Below are 21,850 nucleotides of genomic sequence, written 5' to 3' on the forward strand. Positions count from 1 at the left end.
AGAATCCCCGAACACAATTGATCTCTTGGAACCTGACGTACCTCTCATTGCATAAGAGCCAGTCTAAATACCAGAAACTTGGCTGTTTGTGCTACGTTCCCAAAGAATCCATCACCCCCTACATTTTCCAAAACAGCATACCTGTTTGAAATGGGTATATCCACAAAAGACTCCTGCACTAGCTGCCTACCTCTCTTACCCTTCCTGGAGTTAACCCATCTATGTGACTGTATCTGAGACTTCCCCCCTTCCTATAACTGCCATCCATCACATCCTGTTGCTGTTGCAAATTCCTCATCGCTTCTATCTGTCTCTCCAACCCGAGGGTAGGATCGAATCTAGACCTGGATGCTGTGAGGCAGCAGTGCTAACCACTGAGCCACTATAATGCCATCACGATGGAAGTGCCGTTGTAGGAGATAAGAACAAATTCAAATTCGGATGGCCAGTGAAAACCCTGCTGATCACAAGACAAACCACTTTGGGATGTGACCAAGTTGGGAGCGAGGGGTCTATAAGGACTGCCTACTTTCTTGTTCATAGTCCTGTGGGACATGGTGATCCCAGCCTGTGATGACCCTGGACTGTCTCAGGAACATACCTCCAAGAAACTGGTGGACTGCCAGTGCCCTGGAGATGGTTCCACACTGGGAAATACTGGCAGCCCCATTAGATTAAAAAAGACCTCAGGCTGGTGATTACACATGAAAATATCCTGCTTGCCTCCTTGGAACATGTAGTGGGCCACCGCTGGGAAATGTCTGAGGGTAGGATTGTGTGAGGAGCTGTCCCAGGCTAGCTACCTGTAATTTTACCAGAAACCTCCATTTGTGTCCGTATCCTGCCACCTGGGGACCAATAAAATTCTACCTTATATTTTCAGCTTTATAGATGTTTCTAAGTAGTGTTTAATATTAAATTCATTTTTAAACATTCCGTAATATTAAAATATTTTCAACAGCAGTCACAGCCAGTTGAATGAGCTGCGATAATTCACAATGGAATTCAGCTGAGTGCCTTTTGATTGAACAACGCTGATGTCATGGAGTTAAAAATAAACTGATGACACTGTAGGGATGCACAGAGAAATAAATGACTGAGAGAAGAATGTTACAAATGCAATGAAGCAGGAAGATTGTACATTGAGTCATTCACATTACCTCATTATGGTGCCTCAACATACCCTGAATACCAAGAAAGTGCATTGGAGAACACGTCACCCTCTAAAAATCAATAAGAGCCAAGCCTTGAATTTTTAGTAAGCTTTTAGAAAGCTTTTGGATTAAGAAGTAACAACTGAGAATTGACTGATTAAATACAAATCTTAATTGTTCCCTCTTACTTAGTGAACAATAAACAAATTATTTATGTTACAATTTATCAACGGCAAGATTCATTACTTGTGATGTAAAGGGTTAATTATACAGTCTCTTTCAAGCAAAGCTGCTGAGCATGTGCAAAAGGAAGCAATGTGACCTCAGATCATATGGAACTGGAGTCTGAGGGTTTCAGACAATGCCCTATCTTGCTACACTTTGTTAACATATATCTTTAATAAAGTCTGTTACTGTTTAGTCTGAGGACTGTTGCCCTCATCTTACTACACTAATAAAGATCATATGATAAGAAGTTGTGACTGAGTTTGCAGTCATTTGTTGTCAGATCCAGCTAAGTGAGGCATTGGCAATCTGTTATCAACACGGCCATTTGACTGAATTGGTCTGCAATAGTTTATCGTTTGCATATTGCAAACTGCAGTTGTAATTGATGGGAGTTCTGACTTTCTGTTTTTGCCTGGATATATTGCCATGGACATTTGTGGGAGAACTAAAGGACAAACAGCAATGGCGGATGAATACGTACGCTGACATAATTTTTACATAGAAATCACAGAAGCAAGCCAGGTGTGCCACATCCAATCTAATTCATTTAGCTTTACTTACCTATGAGTTTCACCAATCTCTTGATAGCATGATGGGAGATAACTGCTTTCAAGTAATGTTGGATCAAGGGTATTTTTCCACCCTTCTTCACTTCCTCTACTTCCACCTATCTATATGGGGTTGAAGTGTAGGAACTAGGAGCAGTGGCTCCCTCTCTCTCTCCCAGCATCATTGGGCAAAGACCACAAGCAGTAACCCTTCTGTTCTGTCACTCAATCCCAAATCAATGACTGATTAATCGGAGGTGGGAGCCAGTCTTATATTCAATCCTTCGATCCTAGAAACCAAGATGTTTGTTGTAGCCTTCAACACTTCCTCCAATGCCCTCTTTTTAATCCTTTTCCTGAAAAGTATTGACTGTTGCTAGGAACACTTCCACCAACAATACCTTCTCTCCATTTCCTCAGTGAAGTCCTGTTAATTGTATGAAGTTACACGGGGTGCGTTGGGAGATTGTGGAACTGTAAAGAGACTCAAAGCCAAATCAGATTTTTTTTTGCCCAATATCTACATGAGGATTCATTAAAAAGTGAAGAGGAAATAGGGGATGAACTATTGTACGCAAAACAGGAATAGAAACCTTGGTTGTTTTTTGCCAAACCCTGAACAGTGCTTGGTCTAGATTAGTTAAAGTCAGCAAAGACCAAGCATCAGTCATAGCCTCTCCTTGGTCTAGTACAACACATGATCTCCCTGTATTCATCAGGGCGATGCTACTATTCACAATATAATAATCAGCAGTAGTGAATCAGTCCTTCATATATCTTGCAGCATTTTACCAAAATTGTTTTGAAATAAACAAAGTCATTGAGGTTGAAATTTAACTCAGTTATGTCACGTAAGGGCCTAAAACAGATGTAATACCAAAACTTAGAACTTCCCTTTCCTGCATGGAAATATGGATCATTGCTGAATTGGTCATGGCCTCTAATGGACGATTCTGGTGATGTGCAAGTTACAAATGGAACTTTTAGTCCTTGAACAGCCTTAAAGTGACCTCGAGAGGCTACTCACAAATGCCTCAAAAACATGGAAGATTTCTTTTGAGGTTGCGTTAGGAGACACAACCCTTTGTAATGCCTTGTGCAGTTAGAATGAGGAGGACTGTACCTCTGGGCTCCACACTATTGTGAATCTCCATTAAACTGATCTCTCCCACTGCCCATATCCCCAGCATCCCCTAACTCAACTGCTTCAGATTTATCTGTTCATTTTGTGCAGAATGAACTTCTCTTCAGAATAAATCAGCAAAGCTGCTTCAGGGAGCTTCAGCAATGAATTTACATTGATGCCTGAGTTTCTTCATTCTAGAGATCGGATCCAATTTGAGATATAGAGGAATATCAAGCTCAATTTTGGCACAAGTCTCCAGATTTTAATGAGGATAACTTTGTTGGGGCATTTACGTTTTTGTTTTCTTCAAATCTGATGCCTCGCTTGAGGCTAAGCTATTTTATTCTCTTTACAATTTGTTTTTGGAGCAGTTTAGTATAATTGAGTGGCTTGAGCTGAAAATGTGTTGCTGGAAAAGCACAGCAGGTCAGGCAGCATCCAAGGAGCAGGAGAATCGACGTTTCGGGCATGAGCCCTTCTTCAGGATTCCTGAAGAAGGGCTCATGCCCGAAACGTCGATTCTCCTGTTCCTTGGATGCTGCCTGACCTGCTGCGCTTTTCCAGCAACACATTTTCAGCTCTGATCTCCAGCATCTGCAGACCTCACTTTCTCCTAATTGAGTGGCTTGCTAAGCTATTTCAGAAGAAAGGCAGGAGTTGAATTGTATAACTATGGATCTGGAGTCACATTCAGGGCAAACCATGTACAGGTAGCAAATCTCCATTCTAAAGAACATGAGTGAATCAGATGGGTTTTAATTACAATCTGTTAGTGTTAGTAATAGTGATCTGTGAAACTATCTTTATCATTACAACTTTGTTTAATTAACTCTGTTCAAATCCATAAACTGCTGCAGAAAGATCCCAAATCACAGAATGCTTGGTTAATACCTTGAAATTACTCAGGCAATAAATGTTTATAGTATAAAGACTGAATGAAATCCAATTGTAAATTGTTGTCAGATGCTGTTTTAATAAACTTATGGAAATGTTACTTCTAGTTGTTGAAAAAACACACTGCAGAAACCTAGAGCACCATTTTTAGTCAAAATTTCAGGAAGTATTATGTACATCCAACAAAGAAAACTTCTGCATTTTTACCAATACTGTCTTTTTCTTTATGATATCAATCCTTGTTGAGAAATCAGAACTTTATCATGATTGATATTTTGCTCCCTTTAGATTATTCTAAAGAAATGTAGGGAGGTGTTTAAAAAGGTATATGCACAATGATAATTCCACATTGATATTAAGGAACATAGAAAAGACATTTTAGTTAAAGCGATTGGCTGTCAGGGCTCATCATTTCCCCATGACACCCACGTAAGTACAAATTACAGTAAAGGAGTGATGAGTCGAATCCCAGAGAATGTGCCCTCAAATGTATGTTAAGCAGTGCTTTGAGCAAGCCCCAATGTAACTTGATTTGCCTATAAACATGCTGTATGTAAAACAAAATCTAAATGAAAGGACAGTAAAGTGGTATATATGAGAAAATGTCTTCAATTTTCAATTTGTTGACAGCTTGCAAAGACCTGACCTTGCACATTAAAATGTATTAAAAAGCATTGGGAGTTAGTTCTGGAAAAGCTCACCAGTGCTGTTAAACATGTTTTCATGCTGCAGTGCAAATCCCAGAGCATCTCTCCAGCTTTTACAGCTTCAGCTGGAAGCCCTGGCACAGCAGGAATATCATAGGACTAATAAACCCAAGCCCCAGGCTAATGTACTGGGGAGGTATGGGCCTGAATCCCAGTATGGCAGCTGGTATCATTTCAATTGGATTTTTAAAAAAACCTAATGAAAAATTTAAAAGGGACCGAAGGGGCAACTTTTTCACACAAAGGATGATGCGTGTATTGGAATAAGCTGCCAGAGGAAGTGGTGGAGACTCATACAATTACATCATTTAAAAGGCTATCTGCATGGGTATTTGAATAGGAAGGGTTTAGCTGGAATTTCCATACTAACTTCTAGAACACCTTTGCAGCCTTAGTGATTTATGCAGTCATAGTGGAATTGATTGGCAAGTTTGGTTTCTGCCACCATCTTTCAAGTTGCATTTATTCATGTGGTATTTCCTCATTTAACTCTTATTTAAGAAATTCCCCACTGTGGTCCTGTTAGGTCAAACTATGCTGAATATATAGGAACTCGACATTAATGTGGCATTCCTTTGTGATCTATTCAGTTTCAGCAAAACCAGAGTATAATATTACCATCAATAGTGAAGCTAACTCTCATTTCATCTTTCTTACCCATGTAATGAACAGTTTTAACTGAATCAGCCGAGTCATTGGCTCTCTTTCAGGCATATGGGTATTCCTTTATGGATTCACATTTTCACATCATACATAATTACAGCTTAACATTAATGTGTCATTAGATTACTAAGACATCTTATACTTTAATGAACATTGCTCAATGATACTGATACCAATTGCAAAACGATGCTCATACCAGTGAGAATTGCAGTGTTGTACCTCATTGTCTGAAATGATCAATTATCCAAGCCTCATGTTCCTAACTCTCCAGCAGTGCTGCAGGAACAGTTAGGGCAGAATATTCCTAGCCCTTAAGTAGTGTGGGCAATGTGGAGAAATTTGGGAAAATACAGTGAGAATGGAAAAATCTCTCAACATCGAGAAAAACATTTCTCATTTCAATAAAAAATTATTCATTTTATGGGATGTGGATATCACTGGCTGGCCAGCATTTATCGCCCGTCCCTAGTTGCCCTCGAGAAGCTGTTGGTGAGCTGCCTTCTTGAACTGCTGTAGTCCACCTGCTGTGGGTTGACCCACAATGCTATTAGGGAGCAAATTCCAGGATTTTGACCTAGCAACAGCGAAGGAATGTCAATTCATTTCCAAGTCAGGATGGTGAGTGGCTTGGAGGGGAACTTGCAGTTGGTGGTGTTCCCATGTATCTGCTGTCCTTGTCCTTCGTGATGGAAGTGATCATGGGTCTGGAAGATGCTGAGGGTATTTGGGTGAATTTCGGCAGTTCATCTTGTAGAGAGTACACACTGCTGCTACTGAGCATTGGTGGTGGAGGGAGTGGATGCTTGTGGATGTAGTGCCAGTCAAGCGGGCTGCTTTGTCCTGGATGGCGTCAAGCTTCTTGAGTGTTGTTGGGGCTGCACTGATCCGGCAAATGCTGAGTATTCCATCACACTCCTGACTTGGATCTTATAGATGGTGGACAGGCTTCCAGGAGTCAAGAGGTGAGTTACTTGCTACAGTATTCCTAGCCTCTGACCTGCTCTTGTAGCCACTGCATTTATGTGGTGAGTCCAGTTGAGTTTCTGATCGATGATAACTCTCAGGATGATGATAGTGGGGGATTCAGTGATGGTAACACCACTGAAAGTCAAGGGGCAGTGGTTAGATTTTCTCTTGTTGGTGATGAACATGGCCTGGCATTTGTGTGGCACGGTTGATACTTGCCACTTATCAGCCCAAGTCTGGATATTGTCCAGAACTTGTTGCATTTGGACACAGACTGCTTCAGCATCTGAGGAGTTATGAATGCTGCTGAACATTGTGTAATCATCAGCAAAAATCCCCACTTCTGACCTTATGTTGGAGGGAAGGTTATTGATGAAGCAGCTGAAGATTGTTGGGCCTAGGACACTACCCTGAGGAACTCCTGCAGAGATGTCCTGGAGCTGAGATGACTGACTTCCATGAGCATCTTCCAATGTATCAGGTATGACTCTAACTACCACAGAGTTTGCTCCCTGATGCCCATTGATTCTTTTTGCTAGAGCTCCTTGATGCCACACTTGGTCAAATACAGTCTAGATGTCAGGGACTGTCATTCTCACCTCACCTCCAGAATTCAGCTCTCTTGTCCATGTTTAAACCAAGGCTGTAATGAGGTGAGGAGTTGAGTGGCCCTGGAGGAATGCAACTGGTACTGCTTGATAGCACTGTTGATGACACCTTCCAACACTTTACTAATGCTTCTCAGTAGACTAATGGGCAGTAATTGGTCAGGTTGGATTTGTCCTGCTTTTTATATATAGGACATACTTGGGTAGTTTTCCACATTGTCGAGTAGATGTCAGTGTTGTAACTGTACTGGAACAGCTTGGTCAGGGGAACGGCAAGTTCTGGAGCACAATCTTCAGGGTTATTGCTGGAATGTTGCCAGGGACCGTAGCGTTTCCAGTATCCAGTGCCTCCAACAGTTCCTTGATATCACACGGAGTGAATGGAATTGGCTGAAGACTGGGATCTGTGATGCTGGGGACACTGCAGGAGGCCAAGATGGATCATCCACTCGGCACGCCTGGCTGAAGATTGCTGCAAAAGCTTTTGCCTTATCTTTTGCACAGATTTGTCAGGTTCTTCCGTCATTAAGGATGGGGATATTTGTGGAGCCTCCTCCCCCTCCAGTGAGTTGTTTAATCATCCACCATCATTCATAACTGGATGTGGAAGGATTGCCGAGGTTAGATCTGATTCTTTGGTTGTGGGATCACTTAGCTTTTCAATCGCTTGCTGTTTGTGCTGTTTTGCATGCAAGTAGTTGATTGATGGCTTCACCAGGTTGACACCTCAATTTTAGATTAGATTAGATTAGATTAGATTACTTACAGTGTGGAAACAGGCCCTTCGGCCCAACAAGTCCACACTGGCCCGCCGAAGCGCAACCCACCCAGACCCATTCCCCTACATTTACCCCTTCACCTAACACTACGGGCAATTTAGCATGGCCAATTCACCTAACCTGCACATCTTTGGACTGTGAGAAGAAACCGGAGCACCCGGAGGAAACCCACGCAGACACGGGGAGAATGTGCAAACTCCACACAGTCAGTCACTTGAGGCGGAAATTGAACCCAGGTCTCTGGCGCTGTGAGGCAGCAGTGCTAACCACTGTGCCACCATGCTGCCCATAGGTGTGCCTGGTTCTGTTCCTGGCGTGTCCTCCTGCACTCTCCATTGATTCTCTGGCTTGATAGTAATGGTTGAGTAGGGATATACAGGACTGCGAGGCTAAAGATTGTGCTGGAGTATAATTCTGCTGCTATTGATGGCCCACAGCACCTCATGGATGCCCAGTCTTGAGTTGCTAGATCTGTTCGAAGTCTGTCCCATTTAATGTGGTGATAGAACCACACAACATGATGGAAGTTATTCTCAATGTGAAAGTGGGACTATTTCCACAAGGACTGTGCAAGTGGTCACTCTTACCGATACTGTTATGAACAGATACATCTGCAGCTGACAGGTTGGTAAGGATGAGGTCAAATATGGTTTTCCCCCTTGTTGGTTTCCTCACCACCTGCCGTAGACCCAATCCAGCAGCTATGTTCTTTAGTATAGTACTACTGCTGCCAAGCCACTGTTGGTTGAAATCCCCACCCAGAGTACATTTTGTGCCCTTGCCATCCTCTGTGCTTCCTCTCAGCTGAGAGAGGACAGTGCATGGTAATCAACAGGAGGTTGCCTTGCCCTGTTCAACCTGAAGCCATGAGACTTCATGCGGTCTGGAGTCAATGTTGAGAACTCCTAGGGCAACTCTCTCCTGACTGTATACCACCATACACAACTCTGCTGGGTCTGTCCTGCCAGTGAGACAGGACATATCCAGGGATAGTGATAGTGGTGTCTGGGGTGTTGTCTCTAAGATATGATTCCATGAGTATGGCTATGCCAAGCTGTTGCTTGACTCGTCTCTGAGACAGCTCTCCCAATTTTGGCATTAGCCCCCAGATGTTAGTGAGGAGGACTTTGCAGGATTGACAGAGCTGTTTCTGCCATTGTCTTTTCTGGTGCCTAGATCGATGCCAGGCTGTCTGTGCAGTTTCATTTCTTTGAGACTTTGTAGTGATTGGTACAACTGATTGGCTTTCTAGGCATTTTCAGAGGACAACTGAGAATCAACCACATTGCTGTGGATCTGGAGTCACATGTAGGCCAGACCAAGTGAGGATGGCAGATTTCCTTCCCTAAAGGACATTAATGAACCAGATGGGTTTTTCCAAAAATCAACAATGACTTCATGGACATCAGTTGATTCTTAATTCCAGATTTTGTTTTATTGAATTCAAATTCCACCATCTGCCATGGGTTATTCAAACCTGGGGCCCCAGAACATTACCTGGGCCTCTGGATTAATAGTCTAATGATACCACTGGACCATCGCCTTCCCTAGATTGTCCCTTTAAAGTTCCAGTGGCAAGTTCTGAATCGCACTGATAAGTGGCGAATACCTTGCACCTACATGTTTGCATCTCATTAGTAGTTAATCTCATGTCATTTATGCTCAGTTTGCAATTCTCCCATTGCCAAGGAACGAGATGCTGCCTATTTCCAACATGAAAGACCAAATGGTTACGTGGTGAATGCATCTCGCCGCTTTCTCCAGATCTCTATCTGACAGTCCGTTCACAAACATCTCATTGCATGTTCCAGGGACAGCAAAAGTCAAAGGGGACCAACCCTTATTTGAGTAAAGGTGAACTACAGTCAGTTAAGAACATTGTCTGATCTCAGTCCTGGGAGTTGGCACTCAGAGGGCTACTGTAACTCAGGCACATGTTGTCTCCACTGTTAGGGGATCCATGTCTTGAAAATGCAGGGATTAAATCACATTTAGTGCTGTTGGAACATCAGTCTGAGGAGAGGGATGTGCTCAGTCAGGCTGTCCTCATAACTCTCTCCTGGGGTTTGGCCATGGTTAGTCCTAAGGGTTTGGGCAGTAAAAATCAAGGGGCTTATCAGGAGTTAGTCCATGCAGTGTTGGGGAGAATGGAAAAGCTAAGCCTAGGATGGTCTGCATTATGGTGGACGTTGGGGCGAATATAACAGTCACTGGTTGCTGATAGTCAATTTTAAATATAAGGGTGAAATCTAAGCCAGCATAACAGAACATGGAGTACTATTGGATGGGAGATTTTCCAAGTTACCATCACACTGGCCTTTGTGGGAAGACAGTGGATCATTATCATAGGCATGGCAATGGAGTGCCAGTTTGCAAGCATTGCCAGCTGTCACTGCATTCTGTTGGAACTGGCTTTCCATGTTGCTGTCCATTAAAACAGCCATATGCATTCACACCAGAGCCAGCATGGCAGTGATAACATTGGCAAAATCCTCCAAACTTCAATTCAATAACCGGGTGTTTCTGACAAATCCTGCCTGATGCTCCAGTGATTGTCTGTGCATTTGTAAGATGTCATTAAGAGGCAGACACCATGGTATTATCTCCTGCCTGGGACCGAACAGATGCCTGATCTGAGCACTCCTCTGAGTTCCAGAGACATAGGCTGCTTCTTTCTTGGCCCGCTGCAGACGTATGCTAGTGATATGCTCACCAGATTATGTTCCCAAATCTAATCCAGATAGAGAACGCACTGAGGTGAAAATCTCCCAAGTTGCTGGAAGGTGCAGGCAAAAGCATTGTGAGTGCAAGCTCCAAGTGATATGTTGTTCCTTCCTGGGAGGTGAGGCATTAGCTGTTGGGCTGACAGATTGGCCTATTTTGGATGGCAATTGTGAGATATCACTAATGCTTCTGCAAGTGAAGAGAAGACATTGATTGTGCTGTATAGGGAGAAACTTGAGCATTTTAAGAATAAGTTAACACTGGAGGTAAAGGGAGAGCAGTGCAGCACAGCACAAAGAGGTTTATTAGATTGCCTCAATATGGAGATCCCAGGTGTCCATCAAACTCAATTCTCTCCAGCCATCTCAAGAAGGTGCTCCGCATTGAGGATGAGGAGAGGAACTTCAGCTCCACCCATCCAGGCTTACTTTGTCCAATTATGAGTCAATTTCTCAATACAGTGAAGCAAAAGGAAGGATTAAGTCTGATGAAAGTAGATGTAAGAACTGTTAGTGGTTCTGCAGGAGCAGGAGAGAGTGAAGAGGAAGCACAGAGTGCAGGAAGGGGAGGGGTTAGTTTGGGAGGATAAGGTGAGTGAGAGCCATTGGTTGGAGATCCTGGACACAGTTGTGAGAATTGTAGCCCATCAGCCTTGATGATACCGTGCAGAGTTAGAGTGAGTGTGAGGAAGCAGAAAGATGATGGTAAGACTTGTCATTGTACGGCCCAGAAGATCATTGACTTCCTCAACGGTCTTTCCTAAAACACAGCGAAGGTGTTCCACTTCCACTCTGTCTTGTCCAATTATGAGTCAATTTCTCAATACAGTCAAGCAAAAGGAAGGATTAAGTCTGATGAAAGTGGATTTAAGAACTGTTAGTGGTTATGCAGGAGCAGGAGAGATGGAAAGATGTTTCAAATAAGTGAAGAGGAAGCACAGAGTGCAGGAAGGGGAAGGATTAGTTTGGGAGGATAAGGTGAGTGAGATCCATTGGGTGGAGATCCCGGACACAGTTGTGAGAATTGTAGCCCATCAGCCTTGATGATACTGTGCAGAGTTAGAGTGAGTGTGAGGAAGCAGAAAGATGATGGTAAGACTTGTCATTGTACGGCCCAGAAGATCATTGACTTCCTCAACGGTCTTTCCTAAAACACAGCGAAGGTGTTCCACTTCCACTCTGTCTGAAGGAATGGCCCCTGCAATAGGATTAAGGGCAGTTGCTTCTAGCTGCTAGTTATTTCAATAAACCACCTTGCTTGAGGGTATAACGTTGGTTCCCACAGCCTCAGAGTATGATCTCTATCCTCCATTTCTCGTATAAGCCCCCACATGCCCTCAGCCATGTCTTGTTTGTGTCTTGTTGACTTTGCTTCCAGCAGAGTAGACACATTTTCTCTGTTTCATATCTACGTTCACTCCCATTTTACATCACTATTGCTCCTTAATCACCATTACGTTTCCCTCTGTGTTTTGCTATTAGCACCCTCACAATTTGTTCCACTTGCTCCTCATTCCCTTCTGTCATAAAAACCATCATTTCCTAGCTCCTTTCAGTTCTGAAGAAGAGTCATACAAGACTAACCCTGTTTCTCGCTCCACAGATACTGTCATACCAGCTGGGTTTCTCCAGTAATTTTTGTTTTTATTTCAGTTTTCCAGTTACCACTGTACTTTGCTTTTAGTCAATCTAAGTTTTCTGGCTGTTAACACAATCTTCATCTTCACAAAATGCTATGAAGGTGAAGAATGATATTAAGAAAACTCAAGTTTGTAACAAATGAACAAACTCATAAATCACTCCATAATAAGTAAAGATCTGTGGAAGAAAAATAAAGGTCTTGGAGATGTGGAACTAAGTTAAATGTTAAAAACTCCGTATACAAAACATAAGGCAAATTAAGACCTGTTTGAAATTGCAAGAGTGGAAAGAACTCGAATACAAGTGACACTGAGAAAAGCAGATGCCAGTATTTCAATCATTTGATCAGAGCTGAAAAGCTCAGAGATCTTTGCTGCAGGACGAAATGGAGGGAGGAAGAACATTAAGGAGGAAGAACATTAAGGAGCAGTCACAGAGGAGTTACAGAGAAGTTAATATAAGGTAGATGAGTATAACGTAATTTGACAGCAGCTCTCTTAATAGCAGAGACAGAGTGAGTGATCTATCATTGTATAAGGGGAGTCAGACCAAGTGCAGTCTTCTAGTGAAACAAGGTTAAGCACCAAGAATTTTCTATTTGACCACATGTTTTAAAACCACAAAGTTCATCATTCATTTTATATAAGTGTTATTAATTCCTATGAACTCATGTATAATTTAAGTTGCCATTGCACCCTTTCCACATGGGTAAGTTACAGGTAGAAAATAGGGATGTGTCTACACGGACAGTTTGGATTACAAATGTGAAAACAGACAGTTTAATAATAAAAGCTGGCTGGAGGTAGGTTCAGGTGTTATGCATTCAGTCATTCAGATTTTATTGCTTCTGTTTTTAAAGCTCAATCTTTGAAGCACTTGCATCCGTAAATATCACGTGGATGATCCATCTTGGCCTGCTGCTGAGAATCCATCATCACAGATGCCAGGCTTCAGCCAATTTATTTCGTTTCATGTGAATATAGTAAAGGTTATGAGCCTTACAGTATAATGAAAATAAATATGACAATGAACTGGTGTCATATATCGTGAGATAACTGTAGCATCAGCGTTAGCATGCAAGAGACTGAAGAAAGGATGGAATGGCTTGTATTATTGACAGAGCTAATAACAGAGAACAGTATTATACACAAGAGTATAAATAGAACCTACTAGATTGATATAGCAATTACTCACATGTAAGTGGAAGTATTACAGGCCACATGCTATCAGCAGAGACAAGGACAGTCATCTCTGCCCTGTGCAGAATCGAACCCAAGTGAAATGCCTCATGGCAACATGAACTGTGAAATTTTCCAGCCGTACTGTCTTTTCTATCTCCTGGTGTATACAGTCATAGTCACAGAAATGTGCAGCATAGAAACAGAACCTTCGGTCCAACTCATCCATGCCGACCAGATATTCTAAATTAATCTATTCCCATTTGCCAGCACTTGGCCCATATCCCTGGGAGTGCATGACATCGCCTCCGGACCCCATAATTTCTCATGGCTTCAGGTTAAACATGGACAAAGAAACCTCTTATTGGTTACCATGTACTGTCCTCCTTCAGCTGATGAATCCATACTCCTCCATGTTGAACAACACTTGGAGGAAGCACTGCGGCTGGCAAGGGCACAACATGTACTCTGGGTGGGGGATTTCAATGTCCACCACCAAGAGTGGTTTGGTAGCAGCATTACTGATGCTTTTTATCAATTATGTAAATGATTTAGATATGAACATAGAAGGAATAGTTAGTAAGTTTGCAAATGACACCAAAATTTGAGGTGTAGTGGACAGTGAAGAAGGTTACCTCAGGTTACAACGGGATCTTTCAAATGAGCCAATGGGTTGAGGAGTAGCAGATGGAGTTTAATTTAGATAAATGTGAGGTGCTGCATTTTGGGAAAGCAAATCTTAGCAGGACTTATACACTCAATGGTAAGGTCCTGGGGAGTGTTGCTGAACAAAGAGACCTTGGAGTGCAGGTTCATAGTGGAAGTGAAATCGCAGGTAGATAGGATAGTGAAGAAGGCATTTCGTATTTATTAGTCAGAGCACTGAGTATAGGAGTTGGGAGGTCATGTGTGCAATATTCCAAAAGTGGCCTAACCAATGTCCTGTGGGGAGGTGATGGCCTAGTGATATTATAGCTCGACTATTAATCCAGAAACCCAGAATAACGTTCCGGGGGCCTGGGTTCGAATCCTGCTACGGCTGATGGTGGAATTTGAATACAATAAGAAAAATCCGGAATTAAGGGTCAACTGATTACTATGGAACCATTGCAATCGTCTGGTTCACTAATGCCCTTTAGGGAAGGAAATCTGCCATCCTTACCTGGTCACCCTACATGTGAGCCAGAGCAATGTGGTTTGACTCTCAACTCCCCTCCGAAATGGCCTAGCAAGCCACTTAGTTGTATCAATTGCTAGAAAGACACAACAAAGAAATGAAACTGGATGGACCACCTGGCATCGACCTTGGAAGCGGAAAAGACGATGGCAAAAACACAAACAGCCCTGTTGACCATGCAAAGTCCTCCTTACAAACATCTGGGGGCTAGTGCCAAATTTGGGAGAGCTGTCTCACAGACTGTCAAGCAACTGCCTGACATAGTCATTCTCACGGAATCATACCTTACAGATAACGCCCCAGACACCACCATTACCATCCCTGGATATGTCCTGTCCCACCAGCAGGACAAATCCAGCAGAGGTGGCGGCACAGTGGGTTAGGTCGGGAGGGAGTTGCCCTGGGAGTGCATGACACCGCCTCCGGACCCCATGATTTCTCACTGTGGATTTCCAACAACACTTGGAGGAAACACTGCAGCTGGCAAGGGCACAGCATGTACTCTGGGTGGGGGATTTCAATGTCCACCACTAAGAGTGGTTTGGCAGCAGCAGTACTGATCGAGCTGATTGGGTCCTAAAGGATATAACTGCTTGACTGGGTCTGTGGCAGATGGTGAAAGAAACAACATGAAGAAAAAACATACTTGACCTCATCCTTACTAATCTGCCGGCTGCAAAAGCATCTGTCCATGACAGTGCAGATAAAAGTGACCACAGCATTGTCCTTGTGGAGATAAAGTCCCACCTTCACATTGAGAATAACCTCTGTTGTGTTGTGTGGCACTATCACCGAGCTAAATGAGACAGATTTCAAACTGATCTAGCAACTCAAGACTGGGCATCCATGAGGCGCTTGGGCCATCAACAGTAGCAGAATTGTACTCCAGCATTGCAACCTCATGGCCTGGCATATCCCCCACTCAACCATTACCATCAAGCCAGGGCATCAACCCTGGTTCAATGGAGAGTGAAGGTGGGCATGCCAGGAGCAGCATCAGGCATACTTAAAAATGAGGTGAAGTTACCAACCAGGACTACTTGCGTGCCAAACGGCATAAACAGCAAGTGATAGACAGAGCTAAGCGATCCCACGACCAATGGATCAGATCTAGGCTCTGCAGTCCTTCCACATCCAGTTGTGAATGGTGGTGGACAATTAGACAACTCACTGGAGGAGGACGCTCCACAAATATCCCCATCCTCAATAATGGAGGAGCCCAGCACATCAGTGCAAAAGATAAAGCTGATGCATTCGCAACAATCTGCAGTCAGAAGTGCCCAGTGGATGATCCATCTCGGGCTCCTCAAGTGGTCCCCAGCATCACAGATTCCAGTCTCCAGCCAATTCAATTCACTCCACCTGATATCAAGAAACAGCTGGAGGCCCTGGATACTGCAAACACTATGAGCCCTGATAACATTCCGGCAATAGTACTGAAGATGTGTGCTCCAGAACTTGTCGCTCCCTTAGCCAAGCTCTTTCAGTCCAGTTACAACACTGGCATCTACCTGACAATGTGGAAAATTGCCCAGGTAGATCCTGTGCACAAAAAGCAGGACAAATCCAACCCGGCCAATTACCGCCCAATCAGTCTACTCTCCATCATCAGTAAAGTGATGGAAGAGATCATCAACAGTGCTATCAAGCATGACCCGCTCAGCAACAACCCGTTCGGTGATGCCCAGTTTGGGTTTCACCAGGGTCACTCAGCTCCTAATCTCAGTACAGCCTTGGTTCAAACATGGACAAAAGAGTTGAATTCCAGAGCTGAAGTGAGAGTGACAACCCTTGACATCAAGACTGCATTTGATAGAGTATGGAATCAAGGATTCCTGGCAAAACTAGAATCAATGGGCATCAGGTGGCAAACACTCTGCTGTTTAGAGTCATACCTAGCACAAAGGAAGACGGTTGTGGTTGTGGATGGTCAGACATCTCAGCTCCAGGACATCTCTGCAGGAATCCCTCAGGGTAGTGTCCTAGACCCAACAATCTTCAGGGCCTTCATCAATGACCGTCCCTCTGTCATCAGGTCAGAAATGGGGTTGTTCGCCAATGATTGCACAGTGTTCACCATCATTTGCGACTCCTCAGATACTGAAGCAATCTGTGCTCAAATGCAACAAGATCTGGACAATATCCAGACTTGGGCTGACAAGTGGCAAGTAACATTTGTACCACACAAATGCCAGACAATGACCATCACCAATAAGAGACACTCTAACTACTGTCCCTTGATATTCAACAGTATTACCATTACTGAACCCCCACTGTCAACATCCTTGGGGTTACCATTGACCAGATACTCAACTGGACTCACTACATAAACACAATAGCTACAAGAGCAGGTCAGAGACTAGGGATACTGCAGCGAGTAACTCACCTCCTGACACTTCAAAGTCTATTCACCATCTACAAAGCATAAGTCAGACGTTTGATGGAATACTCTCCATTTGCCGAGCTCCAACAACACTCAAGAAGCTTGACACCATCCAGGACAAAGCAACCTGCTTGGTTGGCACCACAACTACAAACATTCAATCCCTCCACCACTGGCAGCAATGTGTACTATCTACACGATGCACTTCAGAAATTCACCAAAGATCCTTAGACAGCACCTTCCGAACACATGACCATGTCTATCTGGAAGGACAAGGGCTACAGGTACTTGTCAAGACCACCACCTGCAAGTTCCCCTCCAAGCCACTCACCACTCTGACTTGGAAATATACCACTGTTGTTTCACAGTCGTTGGGTCAAAATACTGGAATTCCCTCCCCACCAGCAATGTGGGTCAACCCACAGCAAGTGGACTGCAGCGATTCAAGCAGGCAGCTCACCACCACCTTCTCAAGGACAAATAGGGATGGGCTATCAATGCTGGCCAGCCAGCAATGTCCAAGTCCCCCAAATGAATTTTTTAAAATTCTGGTCTCCTTCCTATCGAAAGGATGTTGAGAGTTTCTCCCTTGAGGGAGAGTTTAGGACCAGAGGGCATAATCTCAGATAAGAAAGATAATAAAACAAAGGTCTATGAATGCAGGAGATCTGAACCAAACAAAAAAAAAAGAAATTACTGGAGAAACTCAACAGGTATGGCTGCATCTGTGGAAGGAGAACAGAGTTGCTTTGAAGCCAGTGACCATCCTTCAGAACCAAATGAGAAGGATTGTTTTCTTTCAGAGGGTATTTAATTTGTGGAATTCTTTGCCATAGAGGACTGTCAAAGGTGAGTTGTTAAGTGTATTCAACTCTGAGATAGACAGATTTTTAATCAGTAAGGGAATCAAGAGTTATCAGATAAGGCAAAAAAGTGGAGTTGAGAATAATCAGATCGGCCATAATCTCCAAAATGGTAAAGCAGACTCAATGGGATAAACAGTCTACTCATGCTACCACAAATAGACCTTATGGTCTTAGAAATCAGGATAGTGTTTTTTTCTGCATTCGCCTGGTTGAGTGCAGTTCCAACAACATTCAAGAAGTTTAGCACCACCCAGTACGATGCGACCCATTTTATGACGTCCTATTTGCCACCTTAAACTTTCATTTCTTCCATCTCTGGCACACAGTGGAAATAGTGTCCACCATCCCCAAAATGAACCGTGGTAACCTATCAAGGCTCTTTGGACAATCAACCTGCTACAAGGAAAAGATAGAAGGTACATGGGAGCACCACCATCTCCTGAATGTTCTGCTCCAAGTTATCCTTAGTTAGAAATCTACTCGGCCTTCTTCAACATTGGTGGGCCAAAACCTTGGAATCTGTGATCAAAAAATACCTCTGTGGGGGTATCTTAACCATATGGACTGCAGCATAGAGTCAGAGAGTCATGGAGATGTATCGTATCCTGCAAACGGGACTAGGTTAATTTAGGATATCTGGTCGGTATGGACGAGTTGGACCATAGGATCTGTCTCCATGCTGTATATCTCCATGACTCTACGGCTGTACGGTTCTATGACTGCAACAGTTGAAGAAAGTGCTTTGCCACTATCTTCTCAAAGACAGTTACTGATGAGCAATAAAGGCTGACCTGGCCAGCAATCCCACCATTCCATGAATCAACAAAGAAAAACTTCACACTCAATTTTCTTGTTACAGCTACTGACTTTCTTACTGATTATCTTATCAAGCCCAGTCTCAGTCCAGTGTGATAATCGAATGCAAAACTTTGATCCAACCCTGGAGCAGCACCGTATCTGTGTGAAGAAACAGTAATCTACAAGAAGCTGAAATGAAACTGTGAACATTTAACTGTTAACTTCAAACCCACTGAGCTGTGTCAATGACTTCTACAAATATTATAATTCCATGAAAAACCATTTGAAACGTAATTTGCAAAAAAAAGGTTTGTTTTTCTATTCTGTGCACTGCTGTTGGTAATGGAAGGTGCCTTAAAAATATCATAACATTGAAGAATATACTTTGCTTGCTGCCTAAATTAATGTTGACATTTAATAATTGATAATTACCACAATTTTTTAGCTTCCAAAATGCAGTCAATAGTTGTGGATCATATTCCAACAAACCATTCTAAAAGCACTTATACCTACAAATTTATGTTGTATGCTGCATATTTTTAAGGCATTCTGCTTAGTCTCCACGTGGTCGGGTGGGAAGTCTAAAATCAGATGGCATAGATTTAAGGTGAGAAGGGAAAGATCTAAAAGAGACCAAAGGGACAACTTTTTCATGCAGAAGGTGGAGAGTGTATGGAATGAGCTGCCAGAGGAAGTGGTGGAGGCTGGCACAATCACAACATTTTAAAGGCATCTGGATGGGCATATGAATAGGTAGGGTTTTGAGGGATATGGGCCAAATGCTGGCAAATGGGACTAGATTAACTTAGGATATCTGGTTGGCATGGACAAGTTGAACTGAAGGGTCTGTTTCCGTGCTATATGGTAATTAATCTATGGTAATTCAGTTGAATTTTCAGTTCTAAAGTTACCTATCAAAGTCACATGTGCAGACCTGTATCTTTAGAAGGTGTTTCATAAACATCGGAAGCTGGAGATTCCAAAGACATTTGAACATGAGAAGGAAGGAATGTGTTCATCCTCATGTACATACCTCCTGATTCACTCTCACACAACACAATTTACTTTGCCCTCAGGATACTTTTTAAACTGTTAGAAAAGAAACAGTCATGGAAAATAGGAGCTTGACTTCTCCTTAGACATCCAATGCTCACCAGATACATTTTTCAGTTGGGTCTATAAAACACACTCACCAGAAAAATGATAATTTATCATGTGTGTGTAAATTCAGTTTCTATGTTTGTTATTTATGCCTCTTTGCAATTTCAAAGTAAAATTGGATGAAACCTGTCCATTTATATGAGCACCTTAAAGGGATTGCTGGTGGCCACACCCACAAACTTCAGATCAACACTTGGGTAAGATATTTAAGGGCTGTTGAAGACCAATCAACTAAATTCCAGAATGATGAACTGTTCCCAAGATGGAAACCAAACTTGACCAGGCACCGTTGGTGTGACTCCCTCCACTGGAAAGTGAGGTATTCATTACAGTATCAGTATTGAACAAAGGAGGAATAATATAGAATAATATGGAAAGAAAGCTTAATAAAGATACAATGAGACAAGCAGGAGGCTGAAAGAACACAGCAAGCCAGGCAGCATCAGGAGGTGGAGAAGTCGACGTTTCGGGTGTAACCCTCCTTTAGGACTGGGGGTGGGGGTAACGGGAGCTGCAGATAAAGGGAGTGGCGGAGCCTGGGTGGTGAAGTGGGGATAGGTGATGACAGGTAGAGGGCATGACCTAGTTGGTCAATGGAAGGAACAAATTTGGTAGGTGGCTAGGAGAAGTGGAAGGGAGAGGGAGGAGCTGGGAAGGGAGTCGGGGGAAGAGAAGGGAGGTTATTTGAAGTTGGTATAATAAATCATGTAATTTGGTGGTACAAGAATCATCGTACCAGAAAATGTTAGTTTTTTACAGGTTTTTGTCACATTAATGATGACAGTGCAGTTAGTTTGGTACTTATTGTGCACATTTTATCTAATTTTCCTGTTCCATGATGAAATGCACATTGGTTAAGTTTATTTACTCATTTTGCTATTCTGACTAAGCGGTATTATTGAATCATAAATTATTAAAAAGATGTCCTAGCTATTTATTTACTAATCAAGAGGTTTAATTTAAAAGTACTTTTTTATTAGATTAGATTACTTTACAGTGGGGAAACAGGCCCTTCAGCCCAACAAGTCCACACTGAAGCGCAACCCACCCAGACCCCTACATTTACCCCTTACCTAACACTACAGACAATTTAGCATGGCCAATTCACATAACCTGCACATCTTTGGACTGTGGGAGGAAACCGGAGCATCCGGAGGAAACCCACGCAGACACAGGGAGAATGTGCAAACTCCACACAGTCAGTCGCCTGAGTCGGGAATTGAACCCGGGTCTCTGGCGCTGTGAGGCCGTGCTGCCCACAAACATCCTATTTAACATTTATTAAACATTAGATTCTTAACCTTTCATTGCATTTCAAAATGTTGCAACAATGTAGCATTTCACAGTTTGAAGGCTGCAATTTCCTGAAGAGCTGTCATAAATCCTGACAGATTTCATTTTGCTGATCAGTGTGAAGGATGTGTAAATTACAATCTACAAATGTTTCTGAGAAATATCAATTCTGTGTTTAGCCATTTCAAAGAAGTCAGGAGGGCACAGACCAATGAACATTTTGTTTTTCAAATAACCCAGTCAGCATGTCTCATTTTCATGGAGACACAAGAATATTTCCTTTGTGTTGCAAGTTAAAATTTCCTGCCTTTTTTTATATAAAAGGGAATGTGGTAAGTGCATGTTTTATTTTTGAAGTAGAAGATCTGAATTGCCCGCAGGTCAAAGACAAATGTGTATTGCACTAAGAAAATCTCGCCATTTGGATTCACAGCAAGCAGTCATTACTGAACCAGCATTATTTACACATCCCCCAATCAAGGCAGCAGAAGAGTACATAAAGCATTGCATTATTCTATTTCTATTGAAAAAGAAATCACACATTAAAATGTAAAATGGTATTTGTTCGTAATTTTCCAGAATACAATATGACTAAACCACTATACACACATATTATATATTTATGAACAACAATATATGAAAATTTATCAGATCACTAATGTGTTCCTATTGCAACACAACTGAAATATATATGACCAATACTGCTAGAGTAAGCTAGATGTCAGAGAAAATGTTTTTTTAATCAGTGTTAAAGATGAAGATGTGTACTGTATCTTCAAAAGAGAGTGAATGGTGTTCTGCACTGACAGCTTACAAGCACCTGTGTATATTAATAGATAGCAATCTCAGAGTGTACTGGAAAATTGAAAATATGTAACATTTGGCTGTGAAATGGATACCTGAGTTGACTGTTTCAGAGAACATCTCCGGGACACCTGCAACAACCAACCCCACCGC

The sequence above is a fragment of the Chiloscyllium plagiosum genome, chromosome 32, assembly GCF_004010195.1.
Source record: "Chiloscyllium plagiosum isolate BGI_BamShark_2017 chromosome 32, ASM401019v2, whole genome shotgun sequence".
Lineage (NCBI taxonomy): Eukaryota > Metazoa > Chordata > Chondrichthyes > Orectolobiformes > Hemiscylliidae > Chiloscyllium > Chiloscyllium plagiosum.